This window comes from Nematolebias whitei, chromosome 11, assembly GCF_014905685.2.
Source record: "Nematolebias whitei isolate Nwh7 chromosome 11, NemWhi1, whole genome shotgun sequence".
Lineage (NCBI taxonomy): Eukaryota > Metazoa > Chordata > Actinopteri > Cyprinodontiformes > Rivulidae > Nematolebias > Nematolebias whitei.
In genome coordinates, this window is record NC_056508.1 from 554,490 (window position 1) to 567,268 (window position 12,779).

The 12,779-nt window shown below is 35.2% G+C and overlaps 1 protein-coding gene across 1 annotated transcript in view; it reads left to right on the top strand.

Moving 5' to 3' along the window:
• LOC119417417 (laminin subunit alpha-5) overlaps window positions 1–12,779 on the top strand; it is a gene marked incomplete at its 3' end in the record, with an annotated part of 231,477 nt that overhangs the window by 175,099 nt on the left and 43,599 nt on the right.

Consider the following 12,779-nt stretch of genomic DNA (forward strand, 5'->3'; position numbering starts at 1 on the left):
GGACAACAGACAATTGAACCAAACTATATTTTGCCATGTCAATCTAACATAAACCAAGTTAGGAATGGAAAAAAGTTTGGAATGCCCTTCTATAGGTATAAATCCCTATATATAATTTTTCAGCATGACCCACCCTTTAACTGGTACCTGTAGCTGATCTGCACCATGATAGCTTACACACCAGCTGCCTATAGGTTAAGGTCTTATATAAAATCCCACTCATAAGCCCAACTAAAACCACATAAATGCATAACACATAGAACCAGAATGGCACCCATTGGGAACCACCAGCAGCAACCTTCGCTGAAGAGACCTACAACTCCAACGTGGGTCTCCAAACTCCATCCAGTGGTCGCCTCTGCAGTTCAATCGAGGGAACCCATCTGCATGCTGATCAATCAACACCTCCAATCGTTGTGGATTTATCGTTGTGGATTATATGACTTTTTCCAATGGATTACATACTTTGTTTCCAAGGGGTTAAAGCATTGCTACAATGGAATTACCAACAACATAATGGAATTACCAACAACATTGTGGAATTACCTAAACCGTTGTGGGATTACCTTCTTTGACTTTTGTTTTCATCTTGCTGGATTACATCAAGATCAAGGACATTCGGAGGCGTAAGTTCATGTTGGAATTCATCCCCATGGACAGGCGATGATTTCCAAAGGGGGGACTGTAGTGAACTAGGCCTCCGACTACAACCTGTCTCTGAAGACCTTCATGGGACAGGTTCTGTTATTTCATTGATTTGAATCCAGAAATACAAATTAGCTCATCAAGAGACTGTTTAATTGTATCCTGAATTAATCAATTGAAAGAACACTCTTCTTTTTGATAATCAAAGTGTGTTTAGTTCATACCATTTCTAAATGTTGAAGTGAACCACTCATTTTAAATAAACTGTGAAACAGTATTAAAGATTTTTAAACCTCATTAGACATTAGAAATCAAGTTAAATGTCTATTTACAAAGTAATTATGTATTTTGATCTTCTGTCTCAATGAGGAATAGTGTACATATACACATATATATATATATATATATATATATATATATATATATATACATATATATGTATTTACATATATATATACATATATATATATGTATATACATATATATGTATTTACATATATATATCCATATATATATATATGTATATACATACATATGTATTTACATATATATATACATATATATATATGTATATACATACATATATATATGTATATACATATATATATATATATATACATATATATATATATATGTGTATATATATACATACATATGTGTATATATGTATATACAAACATATGTGTATATATGTATATACATACATATGTATATATGTATATACATACATATTTACGTATATACATACATATATATATGTGTATATACATATTTACATATATACATACATATATGTATATACATACATATATATGTATATACATACATATACGTGTATATACATACATATACATGTATATACATACATATATATGTAAATACATACATTTATATATGTATATACATACATACATATGTTTATATATATACATACATACATATATATACATATATATATACATACTTTGTATACATATATATATATATACACTTTGTATACATATATATATATATATACTTTGTATACATATATAGACATATATATAGACATATGTATATATGCGTACATATATACATATATAAATATACGTGTACATATAAAAATATACGTGTACATATATAAATATACGTGTATATATATAAAAATATACGTGTACATATATAAATATACGTGTATTTGTATAAATATATGTGTATTTGTATAAATAAATGTGTATATGTATATATATACGTATGTGTGTATATATATATATACGTATGTGTGTATATATATATATATATATATGTGTATATATATGTACGTGTATATATATATGTACGTATATATGTACGTATATATACACTTTGTATACATATATATACGTACATATATAGACGTATATATATGTATATATACGTACATATATACATATATATTTAAATATACGTGTATATATATAAATATACGTGTATATATAAAAATATACGTGTACATATATAAATATACGTGTATATATATATATAAATATACATGTATATATATATATATATAAATATACGTGTATATATATATATATAAATATACTTGTGTATATGTATATATATGTACGTATATATATATGTATATATATACGTATATATATGTATATATACGTGTATATGTATATATACGTGTATATGTATATATATATGTGTGTATTTACGTATATATGTGTATCAATCAATCAACCTTTATTTATACAGGTAAATCCCATTGAGCCTCGAGGACTCATTTACAAGAGAGACCTGATTTCAACAAAGAAAAATGACAACAATGGACAACAGCAACAACAATAAACAGTTATAAAAAAGCATACTAGATTTTTTTTGTTTTTTTTTAACAAATAAGATGGCTAAAAGGAAAATGTAACAAAAAACAAAAAAACAACTAGATTCCAAGACAAATGTAGAAAACTCAAAACAGGAACATGTCATCATTGGACCCTGCCAGGAGTCCAACAGATTCTTAAAGACACTTAGAGAGGTCAAGGTCGAGAGCTTCAAATCTTTTTGTAAGATATTCCAGGAAATAGGAGCAGAATAGGAGAAGGCACTTTTGCCTAGTTCAGTCCTCATTGAGGGAACACTGCAGGTAATAATGTCCTGAGAGCGCACTCCGTAGCTGCACTCACGCAGAGACATGTAGGAGGAGATGTATGAAGGCAACAGACCAAGAAGTGATTTAAAGATGAAAATATACCAGTGAGAGAGTATATGTGTGTATGTACGTATATATATGTGTATATATGTGTGTATGTACGTATATATATGTGTATATATGTGTGTATGTACGTATATATATGTGTATATATGTGTGTATGTACGTATATATATGTGTATATATGTGTATATGTATATACGTATGTGTATATGTATATACGTATGTGTATATGTATATACGTATGTATATATACGTGTATATACGTATGTGTATATATACGTGTATATATATATATATACATATATATATATATATATATATATATATATATATATATATATATATATATATATATATATATTTGTGTATATATATATATTTGTTCGTGTGTGTATATATATATATATATATATGCTCCTCCTTTACCCACCCAAAACCCCGTTAAAACAGTGTCAACTCGTCCACGGCTGAAATCAAATAAACCAAAAACGACCTCTAAAAATATTAACCATTAAAATCTTATTAAAATAAACATTGTTACTTTAACAGAGCAAAATCATAAAATCAATAAATGTGGATTATTGAACATCAAATCTCTTTTCTCTAAATCCCTGTTAGTTAATGCACTGATAACTGATCATTGATTTATTCAGTCTGACAGAAACCTGGCTAAAACAGGAAGATTTTTTTAGTGTAAATGAATCCACTCCACCTAATTATTTAAATTTTCACGATCCTAGAACAACTGGTCAATGCGGAGTTGTATCTTCTATTTTTCAGTCGGGACTATTAAATAATACTAAACCAATTTGTAGTTATAATACTTTTGAGTCGCTATCTCTAAGTCTTTCCTAAGTGGAAAATGGATCAGCCACTCTCACTAGTTGTTATATATCGTCCACCAGGCTCCTATGACCAGTTTTAACCCGAATTCTCGAATTCTTAACTGACTTACTACTAAATAATGATAGCGTCATAGTAATGGGTGATTTCAATATTCATATAGATCAGTGATCCTCACCCTTTTTTTCAACAGAGCCTTTTTCACTGATCAAAGTCAAGGGGAGAGCCACGATGTCACCCCAAGTCACTTAATTAAAAGAAAAAAGGAAACAACCCACCTATGAACAAAGAAACACAGCCAGCACATTATCTGTTCAAACAAAATGTACATTAGTCCTGAGATGAGAAGCTGTGGTGCATGTCCTTGACTTTCTTCATGTTGTATTTGTAATTTGTTGTTGCAGCCACAGTGAGACATTCAAGATGGGCATGGGTCAGTGGGTTTCTCTGTTTTTGTTTGATAGTGTTCTTGGTTGAAAATGTTGACTGTGTAAACATTTCAGCTTTTATCTGTTACCTCAGTCTTTTGTATTGAACTCTTTTTGAATTACCTCAGTCCCATGAAGAAAACACAAGTGAACAATAACAATGAAAACCAAAGTCCATGGTCAGCAATGAATATGCTGTAATATGTGTACAGATGAAGATGCCCCCTTCACATTTCTGCCTGCCACCTCGTGTAACCATGTCTAGAACCGGCCCTGTAAGACGCTCCTACTTCCTTCACCTCAGATGACAGCAGGTGTGGAGGCGCACGCAGCTGGTAGCTGATCCATCTGAGGTTAACGGGTCTTTTTTTTTTTTTAACATCTTTTGACCGGCGGGTCAGTGGACATGCGTGCCTGGTGATGATCAGCTGATTCATCTGAGATTAACTGCGCGTTTTTTACATCTTTTGATCGGTGGGTCAGCGGATGCGCATGGCCAATGAGGATCAGCTGATCCATCTTATATTAACAGGACGAGGGTTTTTACGTCTTTTTACCGGCGGCTCGTCAGTCAACGCGCGTGGCTGATGATGATCAGCTGATCCATCTGAAGTTTAACAGGACTTTTTTTTTACCTCTACTGGCGGTCGGACATGCCTCCTCCTCAACAAGTAATCACAATATTATTCATAAAACCGCATCAAAGAAGCCTGAGCCAACCTGTGCAATTATTGTGCAGTGTGCCAGCACTTTTTAAAAATGTATTGGCTGGGCTAGCTAGGGGTTGAACGAGTATCATTTTTAAACTCGACATTAACATAATAAAACCCGAGTAGAACTCGAGTATTTCATGACGCCATAGATCTCAAGATACAAAAATAAATAAATAAAGCCGAAAAAAAAGGTAATTATTTACAAAAAAAAAGACCAACAAAACATTGGTAGCGTATATTATGCGCCTAACATTTATCATACTGCAAATAAGTCACAGGAAAAACTAAACTATTAGTTATTATTATTAAACTGCAAATGTGAAGAAACGTGCAGCACGTTTGCAGTTTGGTGGATAGGACCCGGTGTTACACCATACTCTGTGACCTGCAACAGTGCAACACCGCCCCCTACAGTCATACGGTGGTCACATGATATGACGGCACTACAGATACTCGACGTAACATTTTTAACCTCGATAGATGTCCTAGCAATTGATGTATAGATTACTCGAGTACTCTGTTAATGCCCTAGGGCTAGCGTATTGTTGTAACCTGTCACGAGAGCCACCAATAAAGCACGGTGAGCTGCATGTGTCTCACGAGCTGCGCAGTGAGTATCCCTAAAATAAATGATGAAAGTGATAGCTTAAGCATAGCCTTTAAAATTTAATAGTCACTTGGTTTTACCCAAAACGTCCAAGCAACTACTCACTCAGCGTCACACCCTTGACCTAGTTCTGACCTATGACATAGAGATTAATAACTTTGTAATATTTCCTCACAGTTCTGTTGTGTCTGACCATTTTTAATTACATTTGAGTTTACATTAAATGATTACACAGTCACTGAGAATAAATTTCACCTTAGCATGTGCTTATCAGAAAAAGTTGTAACCAAATTTAAAGATTATCTTCCATCATTTTCCTCTGTCTTGCAGATTTATACATCAGAGAACAGTGATTTAGATCATCTAGTTGATAATTTTACAACTACTGTGCAAACTTCACTTGATAAAGCTGCTCCACTGAAAAAGAAAGTAATCAGTCAGAGGAAATTAGATCCTTTGTTCAATTCGAAGTTACGCACTTTAAAAAAGACATCTAGAAAACTAGAAAGAAAATGACGCTCCACTAACATTGAGGAATCTTACTTATCCTTGAGAGATAGCCTGCTAATGTACAACAAAGCACTCCGTAAAGCTAGAACTGTATATTGTTCATATTTAATTGATGAGAATGAAAATAACTCAAGGTTCCTTTTCAGTACCATAGCTAGTCCAATGAAAAATCCTGTCTCTGTTGAACCATGTATCCCTACAACTATAAGCATTGATGACGTCATGAGATTTTTTTATAAATAAAATGGTTTCAATTAGGGAAAAATGTCAAACCCACATTCCTAGTATCACCTCTGGTTCTGTGTCAGATGAGAACGTTAAAAATGTCACTAGAACCTGATTTATGTTTGGACTGTTTTTGTTCTGTTGAGCTCTCTGAATTGTCAAAAATAATAGCTTCATCCAAACCATCCACATGTCTACTAGATCCCATCCCAACCAAACTGTTTAAAGAGGTATTTCCCTTAATTAATAATCATATCTTGGGTCTGCTTAATTTGTCTTTAATGGATGTTATGTACCACAGAGCTTTAAGATTGCTGTAATTAAACCTTTACTTAAGAAACGTCCTGGCTTGATTCTGCAGTCTACACTCATCTCCAGGTCAGCGGTCACTCTTTCAGGGATGAAGATGTTCACATCCTGGACAGAGAGGAACGATGGTTTGAGAGAGGAGTAAAGGAGGCCATCTTTGTGAAAAGAAACCGTCCATCATTAAACAGGGGCGGAGCCTCCGGGCTCAACTGTCCCCCTCTTACAATGCTGTGATTGCTAGTATCACTCAGCCCTCTGTGAACAGTAAACAGCCATCAGGTGCTAATGATCCATTGTTAGGCTGATGGTCCTTCTTGAGCATGTGATCAGCAGGTTTTGGTTGTCAGCAGCAAACTGGTTGATCCACTCTGACAAGGTGCTATTTAAGAGACTGAGCTGAATACAGCACCTCAGACTGAGGAAGTCTCTCGGATGAGAGACGAAACGTATCTACATTTTTTTGCTTTGTTTTGTTTTTTGTTTTTTTGAATGTCCAGAGGACCAGATTGAACTTTTTTGGATTTTTCTACCTGGATTATTGAGCATGCATCAGGATATCTAGAGAAAGTAGTTGCTGGTCAGTTACGTGAACATCTGCAAATAAATAATCTGAATAGTTTCAGTCAGGATTTAGAGCTCACCACAGCACTGAATCTGCACTGGTGAACGTTACCAATGATTTTCACATGGTCTCTGACAATGAATAGTGCCCCTTTTCCACTGTCACAGTGCGGATCAGGTCAGTTCAGGTTGGTTCAGATCGGCTCGGGTCTGTTGCGTTTCCATTTACACTTCTGGAACGGCTCTGTAGGCGGGGACTAGAATCCAACTGGTCTTACCACCTGGTGGCGGTAGTGCTCCCTTAAGCTACTTACTAGCCACCACTAAACATATTAGAAGAAGAACACCCTGAAGGTTTTGTCACAAGGTGTGGTGGAAGAGATGTCATGCTCTAATGGAGCTGTAACTTTTAAACCTGATTCATAATCCTACCTCACTGCCTTCCTGCTGCTTTAAACCCATGTGTTTTACATTTTAGTATAGATTTTTACAATAAAGATGTATTAAAAATATCTTCACTTTTATTATTTACAGATATGCACAAGGTTCATGTTAAAATTACAAAACATCCCACTGTGATGTAATCTTTGAAACTGCTTTTACAATAAGACTTGAAAACAATTAGATTAAATCTTGTCCTTAAATTTTAAAGGTTCGTCTTTCATTAAATTTAAAAACATAAATGTATTACTTATTAATCTAAAAAGTTAAGTCTGGTCCTCTGGACATTCAAAAAACAAAACAAACAAAAAACATGTATTGTTTATTTATTATAAACTGTATTTTTTGTTTTGTGAATGTCCAGAGGACCAGACTTAACTTTTTAGATTTTTCTACCTGGATTATTGAGCAGCATCAGGATATTAATTAATAAATAGTCAGTTGGTTTGTGAACACCATGGGGTCCTAGAAGAGTTGAAGAGGAGGCTGTTGATGTCTGTGCCTCCCTGGTGAAGATGCTGCTCCCACAACCCTGAAGCAGAAGATGATGGATGGACGGACGGACGGATGGATGGACGGATGGATGGATGGATGGATGGATGGATGGATGGATGGATGGACGGACGGACGGATGGATGGACCAAAAAATGTATAACATAACACTTTGGAATTCCACTTTGGAGTAAGCTGTTGGAGGAAGAATCAGTTTTGTTGTGTGTTTCGTTGACTGATGAAACCTTCTGGATTGAAGGCGAAACGTTTCAGCACCAAAAAAAAAAAAAAAAGAAACTGTCCAGATGACCAGACTGAAAAATGTTGGATTGTATACCTGGATTATTGAGCATGGACTTTGTTGTTAACATAATAACAGTTGAGCAGATTCTAGTAATCTTTTCTTAGGATTCATTAAAGATCAAAAGCAATTGGAAATTCTTCTCAACTTCCAGTATAAATTTAAACAAACACTATATGAACTTAACATTGTAAAATTTGTTTAGGAAATTTAATGTTCAAGGACACCACTTAAGAAAAAAATGTTTAAAAGGAAAAGTAAGAAGTGAAAAATGTAGAAAAATAAAAGCTACTGCGTCCAACTAATGATTGTGTATCTGTGTGTCCCTTGTCTCACGGGCTTCATCCAGAAGAAGACACAAGTGTTGTTCCTGCTGTGTCCGCTTCAGTTCTTCATGTTCATTCAGTGATGAAATAAGACTTTTCTTTACTGGACTCTTTTCTCTTTCTCTTCACTAGAAAGAAGAAACAGGTGGTTAATTCAAGCTACATACTGTTTTTGAATAAATGCATGAAACAAAGAAAGGTGCTGCTAACAGCTGTAATAGATATATTAATAATAATAAACTGATCAAATAAGAAAATGAAAAATAAATTGATTTAAAAATAATGAAAATAATATAACAACAGTGGATATATGAATCAGAAAGTATTCTACACATGCAGATATTCTTTATTGTCATTTGCACCTCATGTGGTCCATGTGGTGGATCAAAATTATGTTCACAGGGTCCCAGTTACATCCAACAATAAAATATAAAAGAAAAACAGTAATAAGATCTAAGATATGAACTAAGAAAAACATCAACTAAAAATATGATAAGCTCTAATAGCATAAAAACATTAAACACAATACGCTGAACAGCAGCACGGACATGAGTCTGTGTGAACAGATGAGCATGCATGAACACAGCAACATGAAACTGATCAGCAGCAACATGAAACTGATCAGCAGCAACATGAAACAGATCAGCAGAAACATGAAACAGATCAGCAGAAACATAAAACTGATCAGTAGCAACATGAAACTGATCAGCAGCAACATGAAACAGATCAGCAGCAACATGAAACTGATCAGCAGCAACATGATTATCCTGTTTAGATATTAATGAGGCTGCACAAACTCTAGTTCATGTTGCTGTTTGACGTATTGTTTTGTTTGTTTACTGCTATTAGTTCTTAGTGTTTTATTAGTAGATGTTTTTTAGTTGATATTTTTCTTAGTTTATATCTTAGATTTTATTACTGTTTTTATTTTACATTTTGTTGTCTGTAACTGGGACCCTGTGTACAAAATTTCATCCCAATTCAGTATTTATTCAACATTTTATTTTTTTTACTTTAAAAATAAAATAAATCAAGTCCTTATCGGCACAAATAAAGTGATGTGGAACATGTTGCATCTGTTCTTACCGAGCACAGAAGCTGCAGCGTTGTGCTGCTCTGTGAGGTGCAGCTGGGCTGTGATGGAGCTCTGTCAGGTGCAGACTCCTCTGATGGAGCAGGAGCCGGGAGGCTTGGAGGGTTTAATGTGGAGTTTAGAGATGAACCTTCACGCGCTGAAATACGTTCTGGATAAAATACAGTGAGAAACAGGACCAGAGGACAGTTAGCGTTTCTGCAAATTAGCTTAGCATCGTAGCACCGACGTTGTACTATTATGGCGTCAGCGTCTTTTGTTAGTTAAAAACGTTCAGAACCGATGGGATGAGTAACTTAAAATATGTTTAAAGTTAGAAAACACTCACCATCTTCTATAAATGATTCAAGTAGAGCAGTAACTGTGTCCAAACCACCCTCCAATCCTCCATCTAGCTCGCTTTGACTTTTTTCTTCTGCCACCAAGCACAACAACACCTGCACTTCTGCATTTGGCCACGGCTTTGATATTATTGTTGTTGTATAGCTTCAAAATACTAAAAGATACGCTCCTCCAGTTATCGCTAATGGTAAGCGTAGAGAAAAAATGGCGGATCGGGTTGTTTGGAAAGACTCCACAGACTCCTCCCCCCAACCAATCAGTGACCGACAGTGTTTCTGACGTCACGGCGCGGCTCACTTGGACCCCTTGAGAAGCCGGGCCAGAATTTAGGGAGGCGAGCCGGTCACAGGAACAGTGGAAAGACCTCAAACACGCGTCAAGCCGGAAATATCCGACCTGCGCCGTGACAGTGGAAAAGGGGCATAGGTGTCTGTACTTGTCCTGTTAGACCTCAGTGCTGCATTTGATACAGTTGATCATAATATTCTATTAGAGACTTGAATATGATGTTGGAATTATAGGAACAGCTCTGAATTGGTTTAAATCATATCTATCTGATAGATTCCAGTTTGTTAATGTAAATAATGAATCTTCATCATACACCAAAGTTAGTCATGGAGTTCCGCTAGATTCAGTGCTTGGACAAATACTCTTTACCCTGTGTATGCTTCCTTTAGATGATGTTATTAAACACCATGGGATACATTTTTATTGTTATGCTGATGACACACAATTATATTTGTCCATTAAAGCCAATGAATCCAATCAGCTACTTAGACTACAAGCATGTCTTAAAGACATAAAAACCAGGATGACCCTAAATGTTCTCCTTTTGAACACAGACAAGACTGAGGTTTTAGTTTTTGGACCTGAGCATCTTAGGAATTAATTTTTCAGTCTTTCGCCCTCCTTCGATCTCAATAATTTTAATTAATTGGCAGCACAACGGCTCAGTGGTTAGCACTGTTGCCTCACAGCAAGAAGGTCCTGGGTTCAAACCCCAGTTGGACCTGGGGTATTTTTGTGTGGAGTTTGCATGTTCTTCTTGTGCTTGCTTGGGTTTTCTCCAGGTACTCCAGTTTCCTCCCACAGACCAAAAACATGCATGTTAGGCTGCCTTCAGGCTCAGGCCTTCCTTGCAAAAGAGATCTGTGATCTCAATGGGATTTTCCTGGTTAAATAAATGTTAATAATAATCTGTCCTCCAGCTCTAATGTTAAAAATCTTGGTGTTATTTTTGATCAGGACATGTCTTTTATCCCCCACATTAAAAACGTTACTAGAACCTCCTTCTTCCACCTGCGTAATATCACTAACATTAGAAACATCTGATCTAAAGATGATGCAGAAAAACTGCTCCATGCATTTGTCACGTCTAGACTGGACTATTGCAATGGTTTATTATCTGGGTGTCCAAATACTTCTTTAAAACGTCTTCAGTTGATCCAAAATGCTGCTGCCAGAGTCTTAACTGGAGTTACTGGGAGAGATCATATCTCTCCAGTTTTAGCTAATGTTAAAGACGTGAGCTGGTTGCAGGCCACCGGATCCGGAAACCCCCTCCATTCAGAACCGGGGTCATAATTTCATTATAATCCCGTCTCTGAGTAGATCAAAACATAGGACCAGTCTAAATAGGAAATATCTTAACACTTCTCTCCATTGGCTCCCTGTCAAATCCAGAATAGAATTCTAAATCTGACTTCTAACCTACAAAGCTCTCAACAACCTAGCTCCATCTTATATTACAGATCTTATTGTTCCATATTTTCCTAACAGAGCACTTCACTGTCAGACTGCAGGTTTACTTGTGGTTCCTAGAGTTTCCAGCAGCAGAATGGGAGGAAGATCTTTCAGTTCTCAGGCTCTTCTCTTGTGGAACCAACTTCCAGTTTCTGTCCGTGAGGCTGACACATTATCCAGTTTAAGACTGGGATTAAGACTTTCCTTTTTGATAAATCCTATAGTTAGGGTCGGCTTGTTATGTTGCCATAAGTTTAGACTACTAGAGGACAAACTGACCTCATTTCCCCAAGTGAATTGTTAAAATTGAATCGTTTTCATTTGATACTATTTCTATCTTAACGTGATTCTTCACCTGCCATTGTGTATCTATTCCTACCAAACCCAGCCGGTGGAAGCAGATGGTCCTCTTGTCCTGATCCTGGTTCTGCTAAAGGTTTCTTCCTCATGAGGGAGTTTTTCTTTCCACTGTCGCCTTCATGCTTGTTCAACATGAGAGTTCAGTGATGGAGTTAAACTCAAAGCTGCTCCTCAGATAAATAATGTTCAATTATTATTTTATACATGAATGTTTCTGTTCAATTATTATTTTATAGATGAATATTTCTGTTCAATTATTATTTTATACATGAATGTTTCTGTTCAATTATTATTTTATAGATGAATGTTTCTGTTCAATTATTATTTTATAGATGAATGTTTCTGTTCAATTATTATTTTATATTTGAATGTTTCTGTTCAGTTATTATTTTATAGATGAATGTTTCTGTTCAGTGCCCTGAGTCGACTGCTGCTGTGACTTGGAGCTCTATGAATAAACTGAATTGAATTGATAGATAAAGGCTCACAAGTTTCTCTGTATGTTTTAATTAGATCACGTCAATATATTGATTCTCTGACATGTTTTCTGACTTGAGTTTGAGAGTTACTGATGTTCTCTGTTCATGATCACATCATGTTGTAGAGTTAGCATAAATAATAACTAGGTACCCTAACAGCTATTGCAGAGCTAAGCAACAAT